The sequence below is a fragment of the Pleuronectes platessa genome, chromosome 21, assembly GCF_947347685.1.
Source record: "Pleuronectes platessa chromosome 21, fPlePla1.1, whole genome shotgun sequence".
Lineage (NCBI taxonomy): Eukaryota > Metazoa > Chordata > Actinopteri > Pleuronectiformes > Pleuronectidae > Pleuronectes > Pleuronectes platessa.
This window is the reverse complement of record NC_070646.1, coordinates 9,605,684-9,621,872: the sequence shown is the minus strand read 5'-3', so window position 1 is coordinate 9,621,872 and position 16,189 is coordinate 9,605,684. Positions and strand designations below refer to the sequence as shown.

The following is a 16,189-nucleotide window of genomic DNA, read 5'->3' as shown; positions in this document are numbered from 1 at the left end:
AAATCCAACTCAAAAAGATTTGACAGTGCACTGGAAACCATGTTGGCGTGTGTTTTTCAGAGATGCTGTGAATGTACGTAGTGGCAAAGCAGTGACAATCAACTGATTCCTAACTGTAACAACAGGCCATCGACTGGTCCACAGCACATTTAGATTGATTAAGCAATCACATCTCTTAGGTGTAAACCAAAATGAGTTAATCATTAAACCCCTCAAATAAATGTGTGAATACGAAACAATCTTGTTTTTGTTTTCTTATAATCACACAGGTTTAGTCGTGCAATAATAATGAGAACTGCATATTCTGCAAACAACTGAGATTTAGTATTTAGTATATTAGCTGTATATCGCAGGCAGAAAACCCAAACTCATTCATTTAAGGCTGCACACACAATGTACTTGTCATCAATCCAAACATCAGCATGTTGACTAAACAGAAACAAATTCACACCAGTGACACAAACACAAAGACAGAGATATCCTGATTTCTCCTTTTTGGACTTTACAATCGAGGTGAACCACATGTTTCAGTTCAAGCACGAGTCTGGACACTTTCCTTCAATAAATCACATGATCAATGTCACCATGTAAGAGCCAATTACACGGATAATGACCTAGCCTTCAGTTGAAAAGAATTCGCTCCCGGGCTACAATTACAAACACTTATCCAGTCAATTTATTTTTATTTACATGCATTTGTCCAAAAAAATTGTGCACTCGTGAACGAAATGAGAGATGAGGTTAAAAGCCATTTCCCTGACGATGAAGTCAGCTGAATTCAGAAGCGTGAGAATAATATTTCTGTCTGCTCTGATCGACAGGAGAGTGTCAACCTCTGGCGTACGCACACACACACATACTGACAAACACACACACACACAAACTAACAAACCCTTTAGCCTCCCCCTGCTGTCCACATCATCTGGAGTGTGTCACTCTCAGAGGTGACACATGCTATGACAAACAGAAACACGCACACAAGACACACACACCTTCAGCGCGTACAAGTGGCTGGGTTTATCCAAACTATCGCCACCTCCTACACAACATCACCAGTAGCACCTCGGAGACTCACAGAAGATCTGATTCTCAGCCACAGCGTAGGTAATTGTGTAGACGTGGTGAGAGATGAATAAAATCTACTCAACCAATTTAAAAATAAGTGATGCTCGTACTAAAACAGCACAGACAGCTAATATGTAAGAGGGAGAGATTGGAGATGTTCCGATACCATTTTACTTTCCCAAAACTGATACATGGAAGTTTCGGCCAATATCAGTTCTGACTACTTATTTATATAAAGTATTTTTTACAGTTCACACTTTAGCTCACTCTGGCTAATGCAATACGGGCGGAAATAGAATAGGATGAGAATGCATTACAAAATCATAAAGACTTTGTCAAGCCTATATTCACTGTCTCCAAAACGACATTACATTACTTCGTGTCACATTGGTTCTAACGTATCACCGCCACGGCCAAGTTTGAACCCACAATCCCCGATATACAGGAATGGATGTATTGAGAGAGCTTGCATATCATATTTCAAGATGCTGCGCGTTCACTATAAGGAAAGTTTCTCATCATCAGGATTCTATGCATGTATGTTCTTCTGAAGTTTGGAAAAATGAACAATCATTTCACAGCCTCTATAGCGTTTGTGCCAAAAAGTTGTTGTGGGTCACCGCGGGTCACGTGGCCTGCAACTGACTGTGGCCACAATGTCCACATTCCCTCTCATTTAGACACTGGGACTGAGCGGCAGCTAACCATAACTCTACATTGTGAAACATCCTATATAATTTTGGCAGAACGCGGAAGCCACTAATGGACATCCCTACAAGTTCTTGTGTGAGGACAGGGCATTCCCTCAATTACAATCTCAAACTGCACATCAGCGAGAACTGTTGTGTTTGGAGTGTGCGTGCGTGTGTATATGAGTGTTTCAGTGTGTGTTTGCGCATTTAAATGAGCAGTGTAGTGACATTTTCCCCATTAAATGACTACTCTAATCTGGTATTTTGAGTGTGTGTGTGTGCGTGTGTGCTTTTATTCCTGCAGTGACATTTTGACCAGCGATCGACTTCACCGTGTGACCAGGTCTGCGTACAAGCGTCATCCTCCTTGTGGGACAGGATGTGCCGTACAAAGCGACTGACCTTTTTACCCCAGCTCCCCAACGGAGCCCTCAGGTAGTGCCAGTCAAAGACACACAGTGACTATGTTATATTATAACTATTCTAGAGCCGTATTATAGGCTGAAATGACGCCATCAGAGCATGACTAAGCATGACTCACTAGAAAAAAGTAGGTGGTTTAATTTCTTTAAGGCAGACGTACAACTAAACTTTAGAAGAATACTATTACAACAGAATTACATTGAAAAGCCATTGACGGTGAAAGAAACACTAATCTTTTCTGATCATGAATGACATTATTATTCAAAAGAATCAGTCATAGTAACTACTTGCGTGTTCAGTTATCTTATTTCTGCTCAATTTGAAAACCCATTAGGTTTACAAGAAAGCAGCGTATTGAATTCAAAGTGCACCCATTGAAATGAACCAGCAGGATTTCATATCATCGAGATGGATTTTGCCTCAAATTTGAATTTCATCGTCAATCAGTCAGTCAGTCAATCAGTCAATCAGTCAATCAGTTTTCCCTCATCTGATCATTTATTGATGATATTTTTGACCGCATGCACAACCAGCCACTAACTTGTTGGGAGTGTTCATGCAACTTGTCTTTTGCACTCACTCACCTCCATCGCTAACCATCATCCCAGAGCAGGGGCAGGATTTAAATCAGGACTAACGGCTCACAACTTTTCCTTTTCACAAACCAAGCACCATTTTATCGCCACTCAGTCCTTACACCAACAAAAAATACAATATAATGTCAAACAGGCAACATTAAACCCGACAAAACAAGTAGATCCTCTCAGAACACCTTACTCAATTATCTTAATTATAGTGGGAAAATGAGCAGGAGACAATTAGCTGGCTTTGCACAAAAGGACTTTTTTTGTTTCAGATGTTCAGAAGACGACAACAGATTGAAAATTGATTGTAAAATATTCTTGAGCAAGAATACGTGATGCAAAACATATTCATAAAAGAGTGAGCACACAGACTGAATTATTTGGTTCTAATTATAATAAATAGGTAAGAATAAGCTATAACAACAGACTTGTTTTCGTGTGTGAGTGTGTGTGTGTGTGTGTGTGTGTTTAGGTAAAGCATACCTTTACAGCAGGTGCCCCAAATGAAAACATGTCATATCCTCACAGCAGTGACATCCCTGACAATCTTCTATATTCTGTACTTGTTGCTCATACATAAGCAAACACACAGACACACATACACACAGAAACACCATCAAATGCACTTAATACCTTCCCTTTGCAATTCCAACATACACACACATACCTGTGGAGTGCAACCCGGTGAACCCGGTCGCACAACGGTACTCCACTCCCCTTCTTTCCCTCTCTTGTTTCCACAGCCCCAAAGTGCTGACATCAGTCACAGCTGTAATTGCTGCTCACCTGTCCAACTCCACATCTGTGGCTCTCTCTCTCTCTATCTCTCTCCCTCTCTCTTTTCTCCCTCCGTCTAAAGCTGTTGGTCACACGGAGGTTTGCGAATCTTTGCTCCGATGGTGGTTGCTACTGCCACTGACTTGTTGTACTTTAATTGTGGTTGCTAGGCGATAAGCTTCTCCAATTCTGCACACAGTGAGAACGAGCGTACACGGGAGAGAGAGTGAGAGTGGGAGAGAGAGAGAGAGAGAGAGAGAGAGAGAGAGAGAGAGGGGGCGTGTTGGGGGGGGGGTAGGGTAGGTGGTGGGGAAGTAGAAGGAAATGCTCATTATAGACACAGTAGCCTGAAGAGAATGATCGGCAGGGATGGAGGAGAGGGGTCCTCACATAGCAGGTGCACTTCCTCTCTCTTGGGCGGCCTAATGCAACTTGAAACACTTAAGCCGAGGCAACAGCTCAGTTGGAGGATTTAACATAAATGCCTTAAATGGTCAAGCATTTAGAAAATGTACGTACACACATATTTCCTCAAAGCCCTGCCACCCTATCAACCTTCCGATGAAACAACTCAGGAAAATTTTGACTAAAGTGATGCTTTACAATTAGGTTTGGAAGGACAACCCAGATGTGAAGTCAGCAGTAAATAAACAATGAGTTAATTAGGAATGTGTGCACTCTGCCACAGATCACTGGTGCTAATTAACTGTCTTTCATGAACACGTGTTTAAAGCTGCAAATTACCCTTTGTGTCTATCAATGCCATGTACCACTGTGATCTTTTACGCCATCATTTTCAAATGTTCTGAAAACAAGGGGACTGTTCTCTCTGAACGTGACAGAAGGTGAGAACATTTCTCACCATCATTGCACAATGTGAAGAAAAGAATCGCTGTTGCACGTTGTTCCCACGATGTACAAGGTTGTTTATGTGAAGGGCATACATGGCTATTTAAAAAAATGCATCTATACTGCTAAAGCGAAGAGGAAGAAATACGTGAGTTCATCCACTTGTCATGTATCTGTCACTGCCGATCGGCACCAGAGCCAATACAAACCTGTGTATATTACAGAGTCATTTGACCGGGGAGTGCATTCCTATTGTATCCATCTCCAGACAAAAGATGTTAGTAACCAGTGGGGAAAACAGGATTTAGACTAACATTTGGCACAGTGTGTAATTAATTACCAAAGTAAAGAGTCATGTGCAAACAAGGTGATGTTTTAATAGATATTCACTATGTCATTGTTTAAATTCAAAATTGAAAATATTTCTTCTAAAAAGGAGTTTGGATCTTTGAAAGTAATTTCAAAGTGTCAAACCTATATTAGGTAGAAACATGTCTTTTCTTTCCACACAACCAAAATCAATCATCTCCATTGTAGCACGAGGAACAATGCTGTGCCAGCCACGTTTACCTTTCACAACGAGCCCAGTCACATGGGACCTGTTGACATATTCTTAAGGCAATGTCTTTACATGAAATTTACGCTGACTGACACCCTTAAACTGGCAGTCACCTTCTACTTTGTCAGCATTAAATCGGACTAAAATCTAAATCAACTCTAGCTCATGCAGAATGAAAGAGGAGCCAAGTAAAAAGCCTGTGCGATAACAATAAATATCGAATAAAAGATGTATTTGTTTCGTCTTTTAACAAATTCCTAGCACTGATGTTTCATGGGGATAATGATACATAATTAGCAATTAAATTCACATTTAATTATCTCGTCTTGTGCACTGAAAAGAAACTGATAAAAGACGCATTTAGCAACAAATGCAGCAAATGAGCCACCTTCAAGTTGGTGACCTTTAGAACGACTGTGGCTAAGCCCCTGTGTGTGTGTATGTGTGTGTGTACCGGAGACTGCATGTATTTGTGTTGATATGGCGTACTATGCAGTACTCCGTGTTATTAGTGTCTGGCTGTAAACGCACAAAAATATCTGCCACCTCATTGTCGGGTGAGTTCTGTGTTGTATAAGGTACATTACTCATGGTAGATATGTCAAACATTCTTTAAAGAAAGGACACAGAGGAAACACTGTAATGCTTTTTTTTTTTGTATGGTCCCATTTCCTCAACAATGAACTCCACCTGCCAATTTGTGGCGCTGGGACTTGATGAGATGCAAATGCCCAGCGTGCACCAGTGAGGGGGCTCAGCAGGTCGTCCCAACACCTGTCAGTCAGGAGAAGCTTTTCTAATTATACCACCTACTCGCATACATGCACCTCACCACATACCTTCCTTGAAGGTCTCTCAATGGGTTCCTAGTGGCCTTTCAGTGTATCCTTCCTGTACAGGCTCCTGGGATACCACTGTGACAGCTGGCTTCAGGATACACACTGGCAAGGATGCACCAGCAAGCCTCCCAATGAACAGCCACATTTTTCTAATAATGACTATAAACTACTAAAGTGAAGCTCCAGTCACTAAGCTACTGTCGGACCTAAAATCATGTTGCTCATAATGAGCGTTAGAGGTTTGACTGATAAACTGTGGAAAATATATTGCTCTTGGTGGAACAGTAGAAATATGCCTGTCTCAAAAAGGTTGTTTATTCACATAAAATACAGCTAAAACAATAAAAAGTGAAGCAGTTTTGTGATGGATTCTCTGACTTTTATGACATTTACAGCTGTCTGCAGTCCTTTAAGAAGCTGCTTTTTATAATCAGGTCAGTGCATTTTTTAATGTTTAATCAATCATCTTATATTTGCTTGGAGTAGCTTGGACCCATTTTACACAATAACTCATTGCAGTAGACTGAGGACCTAAGAGAGGGGGTGACGGTGGGAGAAGGAAGGTGTTAAAATCAAAGCCAAATTGATTGAATTTATGGAAGCATGTAGAGTTTAGAACTTAGCACAAAATAAGACTAGATCAAAACCTAGTAGACGTCTATGAATATGCAATACTAAGGCCAAGACCTTAGCGTATCATTTTTTGCCCAGCAGATATTTGGACTGGTCATGGTGTAGAAAATGTTAATGTAACTGATAACATCAGCGACGGCCCTTATCCGTGTCCCACTTGTTGCTTTCATTTATTAACAACATTATGTCATTTTCCTCCCGTCACATGTCACTGGCTATGCTAATTAGCATGTTGATGAAGTCATCACAAGTATTTGCATGCTGCAGAGTATCAGTCCGTGTGAATCCTTGATCATTAGAGGACACAGATTCATTTCGACGGAGCTGGCAGGGTGCACAGCATGTGTGAAATCAGTCTGTCAGATAGTACACAGTCTACTGTCTGCAATGAAGTGTAGTTAAGGTTTGATCAAAAATTCAATACAAGTGTTTAGATAATTATTAAAAGAAGCTGAGCATAAGTTGAGTCAGGAGGACTTTCTAGATCTCAGTCTTTTACAAGTCTCTTTCACACCACCCATCTCTTCTAATCAGCAGGCTGTTGGATGTTTATGGTAATCCAATCATATCTTGCTGTGATCTCAATCAGCCAATTATTTTGTTGCTATCACGTTAAATCTGTTCTCCACTCTCTCGCAGTCAGCTGTCATTTCGGTGATTTGCTGCGGCCCTCCCAGTGTCTAGACCCCGGGGGAGGGGGGGTTAATATATTACGCGGAACCGCCCCCATTCAACCTTGATGACATCACAAGGAGTCTAAGTGCCAAATAGACTTTATAACAATCTCATTTCTTATTGTGCACGGCCGTACATTATGCCCATTCTTCAAGTTGAGATTCTCCTGAAATGAAGTGAATTCATTCTAAAAGACTAATAGCCAATGGGGAAGCTCAAGAAAATTTGAATGGCCGACCAATGGTGTAACTTGTTGATAAACTCAACTCTATCACTCACAGACATCCAGGGGGGTGGAGCTGGAAAATAAACCCTGTCGGGGCAAAAACGTTCGCCTCTCTTTTTCTTGTGTTAATCCATTTTCCACTGTGTAGTTAGACAGAATTAATGGGGCCTCTTAAAAACTCAGACACTTGTGAGGCACAGAAAAAAAGAGGGAAAATAAAACAGATGACAAGGGACTAGGGGGAATGAGAGACAGATAAATTACAGCAAGAGGAGGACAAATGAATAGAGAGACAGGTTCATGTGCAGGTGTACACAAGAGTGACATCTACAAGAGAGAACTTTCACTTGGCATAACTCATGCATACGTACTGCTTCCTGATTTCATTGACCAATCAAAGCATGTCACCAGGACCAGTCCCTCTGTCATGTTGTTTCCACTTTTACAATGTCATTATTTGGTCAGGATTCACCCTCCCAAGTCTTGTGGTCTGGGGACCAAAGGGACCAAAACATGGCTCGTAAATCAACGCAGCAGAGAGAGAGAGAGAGAGAGAGAGAGAGAGAGAGAGAGAGAGAGAGAGAGAGAGAGAGAGAGAGAGAGAGAAGGAGAGAGAGAGAGAGAGAGACTATGGATATATACCCATAAATCACTGTGGTGGAGCCACCTACAATCAGACTAATGGGGCTGGAAGACGTGCTGTCATCCAAGCCATGATGTCACCAAGGCTCAGCCTGTGGGTGTTGATGTTGGTGATGGATCCCTGATTCTGCATGTGTGTATCTGTGTGTGTATTGGGGGGCTGCATATGTGGCTGTGGGACTCATGGTACGTTTCGCTGTGTGTATGTGTGTGTTTGTGTGTGTGTGTGTAGGGGGGGTGTCTGAGTATGTGGTGGTAGGTCTATGGCTGTGCTTGTGTAAGTGTCTGTGGTAAGTGTGTGTGGTGTATGTGGGAGGTAAGATGTCTGTTTATATGGGTTGGCAAATTTGTGTGTGTGTGTGTGTCGGTCGATTTATACTTTCATCATGTCTCTGCATCAATGTACATTTCACATCAGTTCATGCACGCATTGTACATCTTAACACACATACAAAGCCCACACATTGTCATACAGATGCGCGCAAAAACACACACACACACACACACACACACACACACACACACACACACACACACACACACACACACACACACAGACACACACACACACACACACACACACACACATTTGTCTTGTGGTTAGCACTGGCTTACAATGGGTGTGGGATTCCATAGAGAAAATCTAAACAAGTCGAGCGGTTAGCACGGGTCTGCCACGTTTCCACACAATGGTGCTCATTGACATAAATAACTGGGGACTTTGTGAAATGGGACACCCATTAACTTCTTCTCCACAGATAATTGCCCATTAGATCTTGGAAGAGCGCTGGATTGAGAAATAACTCAACTCTGACGCTAAATGCAACTTGTAATAATAAAAAAGTCACATTGTGAAAGGCGCCTGGAATCCGTTAAGATGGGTTGGCTTTTTGTCCTATCATCCAGGCAAGCACTTGGACGATCAACAAAGCAAACTATGGCTTGTTGTAGGCGCTCGGCCGTTTGTGCCTTTGCTAAAACTGCACTTTGAACATGGAAAAGATGATGACAATGAAGGGAGAGAGAAGACAAAGAAGAAGTGAGCTGCAAATTAGAAAATAAGACGAAAGGCATGAAAAGATTACTGTGGAAGAAACTGAAGAATGTGGTAAAAGGAACAGGAGCAGGAGCAGGAGAGTGAAAACATGGAGGATTAGGGGACAAAGTGAAGAGAAATAAGCAGCATTCAGTTTTTGAATAAGAGCTATTGTTAAAAAGTGAATGTAGGTAATTATGATGATTAATAAATGTCTGCACTGTGCCTGGTGCTGATGTCACTTGTGACTCACACACTCTGATTGTAGAGATTAGCAACAACAACCTCCACCTTTTATGAATCAGAACACATGGTTTCTAGCCTCACATATTAGCTGCATATTGAGGTGCCCTTGTCAGCATTTCACTTCCACTTCCACTTAATGTCGTCCCCCTTACGCAGGACTCATAGTCCTGTCTGTGCCTCACAACAGCACGGAGAAACGACAAAAGATCTGGATGTAAATGACTCATTCATAAAAATCAAATGCCTCCTGCCTACATCCTTGAAAGACCATGGCGCACGCAATGTTTAAAAACAGCCACTCACCGCCTCACAGTGTGAGTCAGTTCTGATGTAAAAACGTCGACTGTCATCATCAGCATGTGACTCTGTGGCGCTCTGAGTTGATCTGCAGGCGGTGACACGTCAATCAGGAGGCCGATCTCGTCCCCTACGCATCTTCCATCAGATTCAAGATGATCTCAGTGAAACTTTAAATGTTCTGTGTGACGCACAATTCACATTGTTCATAATAACACCAAAATGTTAACCCTCAACACTCTAGACAATTACCAGCAAGGTGAATACGGATATAGATTGTTGCTTAACGACAGTCGGACTGACACAGATGGAAACAACCCACACACACTCACTCACACACATATTCACTCCACCTACACATGGCAATGGCCATGGCTCTATTTATTTTCCCTCATTAGTTTCAAATGGCCCATCCAGACGTTACTGTGGCCCCAGCTTTTAATCATTGGAGAAAGCTACGCTTAGCACTGGCTTTGTCCTCTTTGATGTCCCCTTGTCAGTCCGCCAGCGAACCAGCAAGCCAGCGTCTCTTTCTGCTTTTCTGCTACTGCAAACAGCAGCACACTCTGCTGCACTTTGCACAGATCTTTTCAAATTTAGACGCACATTTATCAAAATACCACAGTAAGTATTTTGGTCTTTTTTTAATTACTGGGAGTTGCTGTGTGTCTACAGTGCATATTGAACAAATTGTACAAACTATGCAGCAACAGAGAGACACCAGGGATAAGACTGTTACTGTACAAATGAATAAAAAAGCTAACCCCAACCCATTTTAAGGTACCAAAAACATTAAGAGCTAGAAAAACTAGAAGGGCACTCTCACACCGTATACCTCTACCTCGGCTCATGCCCTATTAGCCCTGTCAAAGCAACATTTTGCCATTAATAAGCTGTGACTGTCCTGCCACATAATTCCCAATGATAAAAAAAATGTGTTACACTTATATTAATAAAAAAAGCGATATCTTACTTGGTGTTTTGCTCTGTTGCTGCATCCAGTTGTGTGGATACCTGCAAGTGGCACGAGAACTTGTCTTTCCCTCTTAATTCTGCTTATCTGTCAACGTTCACGTGCATACACATGCACCCCCACTACCAGCATAGATTGAGTTAATTCTGTGGAAACGCCGCAGAGAAAGTGAAACACAATTTCTGAATCTGCCCATTTATTCGTATCAGCACCAAAATTGAATGGGTTCTTTTCTGATCCCCACCACATCCTTCCACCAAGATTCAAGGTAACCCATTCAGTAGTGTTTGCTATTACCAGAATGTAGCCTCCTTGGTGGATGATATAATGACAGTATTAGTCTGGCTGAGGCATTCAAAAGTCAATGAAAAAACATTTATTTTCCAGGAAATATTGAATATGTTGGTGGTTCGCAGCCATTAAACTGAACTGATGTCAGACATGTTACGGAACAGATGATTTGACAGGTGAATTTTGTTTTTTAACTGATGTTCTTTCTTTTGATAACTACCAGTATGACAGCTCATGATGATGTCACGATCAAGGGACTATTAACAAATCCAATGAATGTGTTTCCAACCTTTTATTCTCCTGCCAGAACTCCATAGGAAAATGGAGGCTGTTGCATCAACTATTAGATTTATTTTGACTTTCTTCCAGGTGTGCAGGCAACCATACAATGAAATAACAAAGCTTCATGGGATAATTTATGGGACATATTAATAGGAACGTTGCATTTGATAAGTAAAGGGGGTTTACGGACAACGATTTGATTAACGGACAGCTGCTCTCATAAATGTTCGGATTTGACATCATATTTGGACAGACACCACACTTCTCTACTGCTCATTATGAAACTACAGACACATGAAAGCCATGGCAAACAAAATATGTTACATTCTCTCATGGACAAACAATGCAAGTGTTAGACTAAGGTACACACACACATGAAGAAAAATAGCTACATAATCACAACAACATATAGCGACATTGTTGAACTGCACGCCACTTCGAAAAAAAAGAAAAACCAACCCCTCCATGTGAGTGGGTGTGCAAGCCCTGCATGATAGCCGGAGATCACACCACAACGACAAAGAACCGTTAAGAAGAAAAACAAGCTTTTGATAAGGATGAGATCATCACAGCCTGACCTGTTTTGAATTTTTGACTGGAGGCCTAAACATACAATGCTGGCAAGAATAGCACTTCAATATGGTGGGTGGCTGGACTCCTGCCTTGATTTCATTACAAGCGAAACGCAGTCATAAAGAGAAACAACTGGCGACTAATGGGAAATTAAGGTCTGAAAATAGGTAACAATTAATTTAAATTTAGCTCCGTGTCGTCACCACGTTAACTTAATTTCTCGAAAATCTGCAGCGGGAGAGAAAATGTTATCCTCAAAGCTCTGTAATAATGTTTGAGCTGTCTCTTCAAGTCAGGTGTTGATAAATATAGGGTAGAGGGGCAGGGTTAAAACAGCAGGTACATTGGTGCGTTGCCTGCGGTGCTACTGGGTGGCACGGCGTCCCACCAGAGAGTGTGTGTTCCCTCCCGATCCCGAAGTGATTTATTCCATTTTAATACTGCATGTTTGCTTTGGAGCATGATATGTATTTGGTCATGAGACATTAATAGAGTAGAAAACATGTTGAAAAATGGGCCCGCTGACGTGTGTGTTTGAGTACTGTATGTGCTTGAGTGTGTGTGTGTGTGTGTGTGTGTGCCTGTTTGAGAGTGTGTGCACTGAGTCTTGAGGCCCATGCTGTCACTCAGCCCAGCTCACAGGGTGGTCCAAACACTGAGCCCTCTTTACTCCGTCGCACACACACAAGCACATGCACGCAAACAAACAAACACTCACTGGTGTACATGTAATGACATACATAACAAAGTATATATAAATATATGGCCGTATATATGACCATAATGAAGCAATCATATAACCTCAGCGCTTCCCCTCTTCCTGTCCCAAACCCTACACCTAAATATACGGCCACAGACTCCATCACACAGAACACGAAGAGGCGAGAGGAGCGGCGCAGCGCTAGACACAGCAACCCTTTCATGCTTCACATTTTGGTGTGGCAGAGGGTTTTCGCTGGAAGGATGCTGAGTTTGACAGCGCGGCGTATTAGCCAGTTAGTGACTGTCATTTTGCAGTTTTATGGTGGTCCGCGGGGCAAATTAGCAGCACTGACGCAGAGGTAAAAAGGGGGGTAGGCCTGCTACGCCAAAAAACTGCTCCACAAAAGCAGCATTGCTTCCCGATAAAAGCTCTCGTCAGTTAAAGAAATCTGTCTCAAAATGTGCGGGCCGCTAAATTTCCAAACGTCAATTAACACTCACACTCTGGCTGTTATGTTTTCAGTAAATTGGACCGGAGTGACATTGCTTTTGGCCTGCGAACACTACGCTGGGCAAGCAATAATTCTGGTCCGTGCAGCCAGATACTTAGCATGTGATCAGTCCAGAAGATTTCACAAATCTGAATATCTAAGATGACAGCATTTCTTGAATAAGGAGAACACAGCCGTGGCAGTTTTAAATTGAAATATTGACCTTGTTTAGCCTCACCACTCACCGTGGAAAAGACACACAGCGCCCTGATGACTTACAGAAAAAACACTGCACAAACAAAAAGTATCAGTAGGGAATCGCTGGGGAAAATGGCCTTTTTAAGAGCGTGTTTAGCTGCAGTGAAGGAACGTGGAGGCTCGACCGGGACACAAAAGTTGACAATGTGTTGTTTGTTGACATGTCGAGAACTGTACCTTCTGGTTCTCCGAAACATAAATCTGAGTTTACGCTAGGTAGTAACAAAAAGCCATTTAAAAAGAAGACCAGACCATGGCTTGATATTCCATATCTGTTGCTCCGAAAGACAACAAGGCACAGAGCGAGCTTACCCGTGATTTATTTGGGCTATTAGCACTGATGTATCTGGATTAGCTCCACTTTCGTCTTCCAGGTGAGGGGGAAATGAGTCGTTAATATTTGCGCTACGCTACAGTTCTCCTGTAGTATCACAGCTCACGCAGCAGGAAGCACGAGGCTCCCTCCCCTTTGCCGCCATTAGACATTCACTGAACAAATACTGCAAATGAGCCTCGCTTCCCCCACAAAATGGTAATAAGGCATAATTGCCTGTAATCTGAATACATTAGCCCTAAGAGGGTCCTGCTGCTTTTGTCTGCAATCACGGCAGAGCTTGAAAACTAAAATATGGTGGTGAGGAGGGTGTAAGACTCATGAGAAACTGTATATATTTAATGTTGCCCGACTGTGTTTTCGACATAAACTGTGTGTAAAGAGAATCCACGCGTCCCCAGATACTAAGGCTGCAATCTCGGAATGGAGCTGCGGCAGCGAGGCTCCTGCCTGTACATCTGCTCGTCCAATCGGGACTCAGTCACAGCTGATGTTACAATCAGGATGCTTCCCCCATTTTTATGGCATCAAATAACTAATTCAAACCAAACTTTTGAGGGAAATTAACCCCTGAACAGACATCAGTGTGATAAGAACCAACTAAAAAAGACAGCAACCATCTCTCAGAAAAATGTATTAGACGTGTTCTTTGATTTTTTTTGTTAAGTCGGTGTCCCATCAACTTGCATCGAGGAGGCATGAGTAATGATCTATACTGCAGCCAGCCAACAGGAGGCAATCATGATGCTTCGGCTTCCCATTTGGGGAGCAGTCATGTCGTCCATCTTTATCTACGGTCTATGGTTTTCAACCAAAATAGGGATATGTTGTTTTGAAAAATAATTATACCTCCTCTTTGTGTGTACACAATGTATCAAAATGTTATCACGAAAAGGATCATTTTATTGCCCAACCCGAAACCACAGCAGTGTCAGTGCAATTGCAGCACATTGAAAAGCCTCAGAATACATGAACATCAAATTATAAATGAGCTGCGAATACAAAATGTGAAATGTAGAAATAATGAACATTTGCAGAACAATAATCAGATATGATATGATATCCATTGCCGTACTTGATAGAGGTCAGGATGACATTTTGCATTACCCTCTGCAAACCTCTTTATTTTCCCCTAGGCAACAAATGTCTGTGTTATTTATTTGTGTTTGTTTTGTTGCGTGCTTTGCTTTGCTTAGTGTGTCCCCCTCTTAATGTCAGTCTGGAGGTTGACACAATCACCCGTCTATTTTCCCATTGCACCAATTTCTCTCTCTGAGCTGCTAGAATTGGAGGCGCCATTGTGTGCTTGCGGCTTGTTTACGAGGAGCACTGATTCACCCAGTGAGGTTTGGCTTGCTTGCACAGGGAGGGGGGAGAAATATGAATGAATTCACAACACCCCCAACCCTCCACTTCTGCCCTCTATTCCCTAATTCTCCCATCATCTTTCTTCCTCTCTGCATGCTCCTCAGCCACCTCCAGTCACCCTTTTCCACTGGTGTGTGCGTGTGTCAGCGAGAGTGTATTTGTGTAAAGCCAGAGGGGCGGCCAACACTGGCCAGAGGCTCATTTTTGTGGCCGGGCCAGTGTGTATCCCGACGGCTTGCAGGCGTCTCGGGGGCCAGCTCCTCCTTCAAGCTCCATTCCCTCACCCTAGGGCCTCTCCAGAGAGTCTGCTTAGTCATTTCTATATCCTCCAAGACAAAAACCAGTGCTTAGTTTCAAGCGTTTATTAATAATGACAGGCTGTGATTGTGAGACCTGTCAAGGGGAGGAGGATGAGAAGGAAGGGGGAGAGACGTGTATCCAAAACTGGAAAGAACACTCAGGAGTGGGCTTCGTAGCTGGGTTGGCGGTGGGACATCTTGGACTAACTTGTAATGATATCTCTCCAAAAATGTCAAGGTTAAAAATGTCCACCTTCCTGTCTGCCTCTCTGACTGCTGGTGTCCATGTTGCATGTAGCTCTCATGTGCAAAGCCTGTGGTTGCCATAACGACCCACAATAGTGTCTATTCCGGTACACTGGCATATTATAAATAGAGTAAACTAGCTGGAACTCAAACGCAAACATGCTGAATCGAGGACAGAATCTATATTTATCCGCAACCCGCAAGAAAACATCTAAAACTATAGGACACAAGGTGAAATGTTGTACTTTCAGAAACTCTGTAGCTGTATAATATCTACAACATGTATCATGGAGGAACTGCAGCCAGCCATTGGGATGCTTTTTGTGGTTAATGAGATCTCGAAAGGAGTAGTCTTTTTTTTAAGGGCCTCGTTCGGACACGGAGAGCTGAGCTGCAGCTTTTGGCTCACCTCAACGGTTCACGTGGCAAACAAATAAAACGGCACATGGTTTTCAGAAAGTTCACAAGTTCAGGACATCGGTGAAGGAAGGGGGTGGTGTTTGATTTCTCGCTGACACAAGAGGAAAATGTGGGGGGCTGATGAGCGAGAGCAAGGGGGAGAGCAGAGGGGAGGGACACACGGCATGGAGACAGCCGCATCCTCTGCCTCGCACCTCATCTTTCCCACGGTATTTGGTTTGTTTACAAGCAGGAGTCAGTGACAGGTTCGTACCTTGCGCCCTGGCTCCGGACAGCACCAGGTAGGAGGCAGCCAGGCTGGGCTCGGAGGAGGAGGCCTCCCCGCTGCTCGAAGCCGCCACACAGGCCGGCATGACCAACAGGCTGGGATTTCATGTCATAACATACCCCTCCCTCACCCCTCCCTCCA

The 16,189-nt window shown here is 42.9% G+C and overlaps 1 long non-coding RNA gene across 1 annotated transcript in view; it reads right to left on the bottom strand.

The window, feature by feature from the left end:
• Positions 1-16,189, bottom strand: part of LOC128427356 (uncharacterized) — a 62,748-nt gene that overhangs the window by 16,573 nt on the left and 29,986 nt on the right. The window lies entirely within an intron of this gene.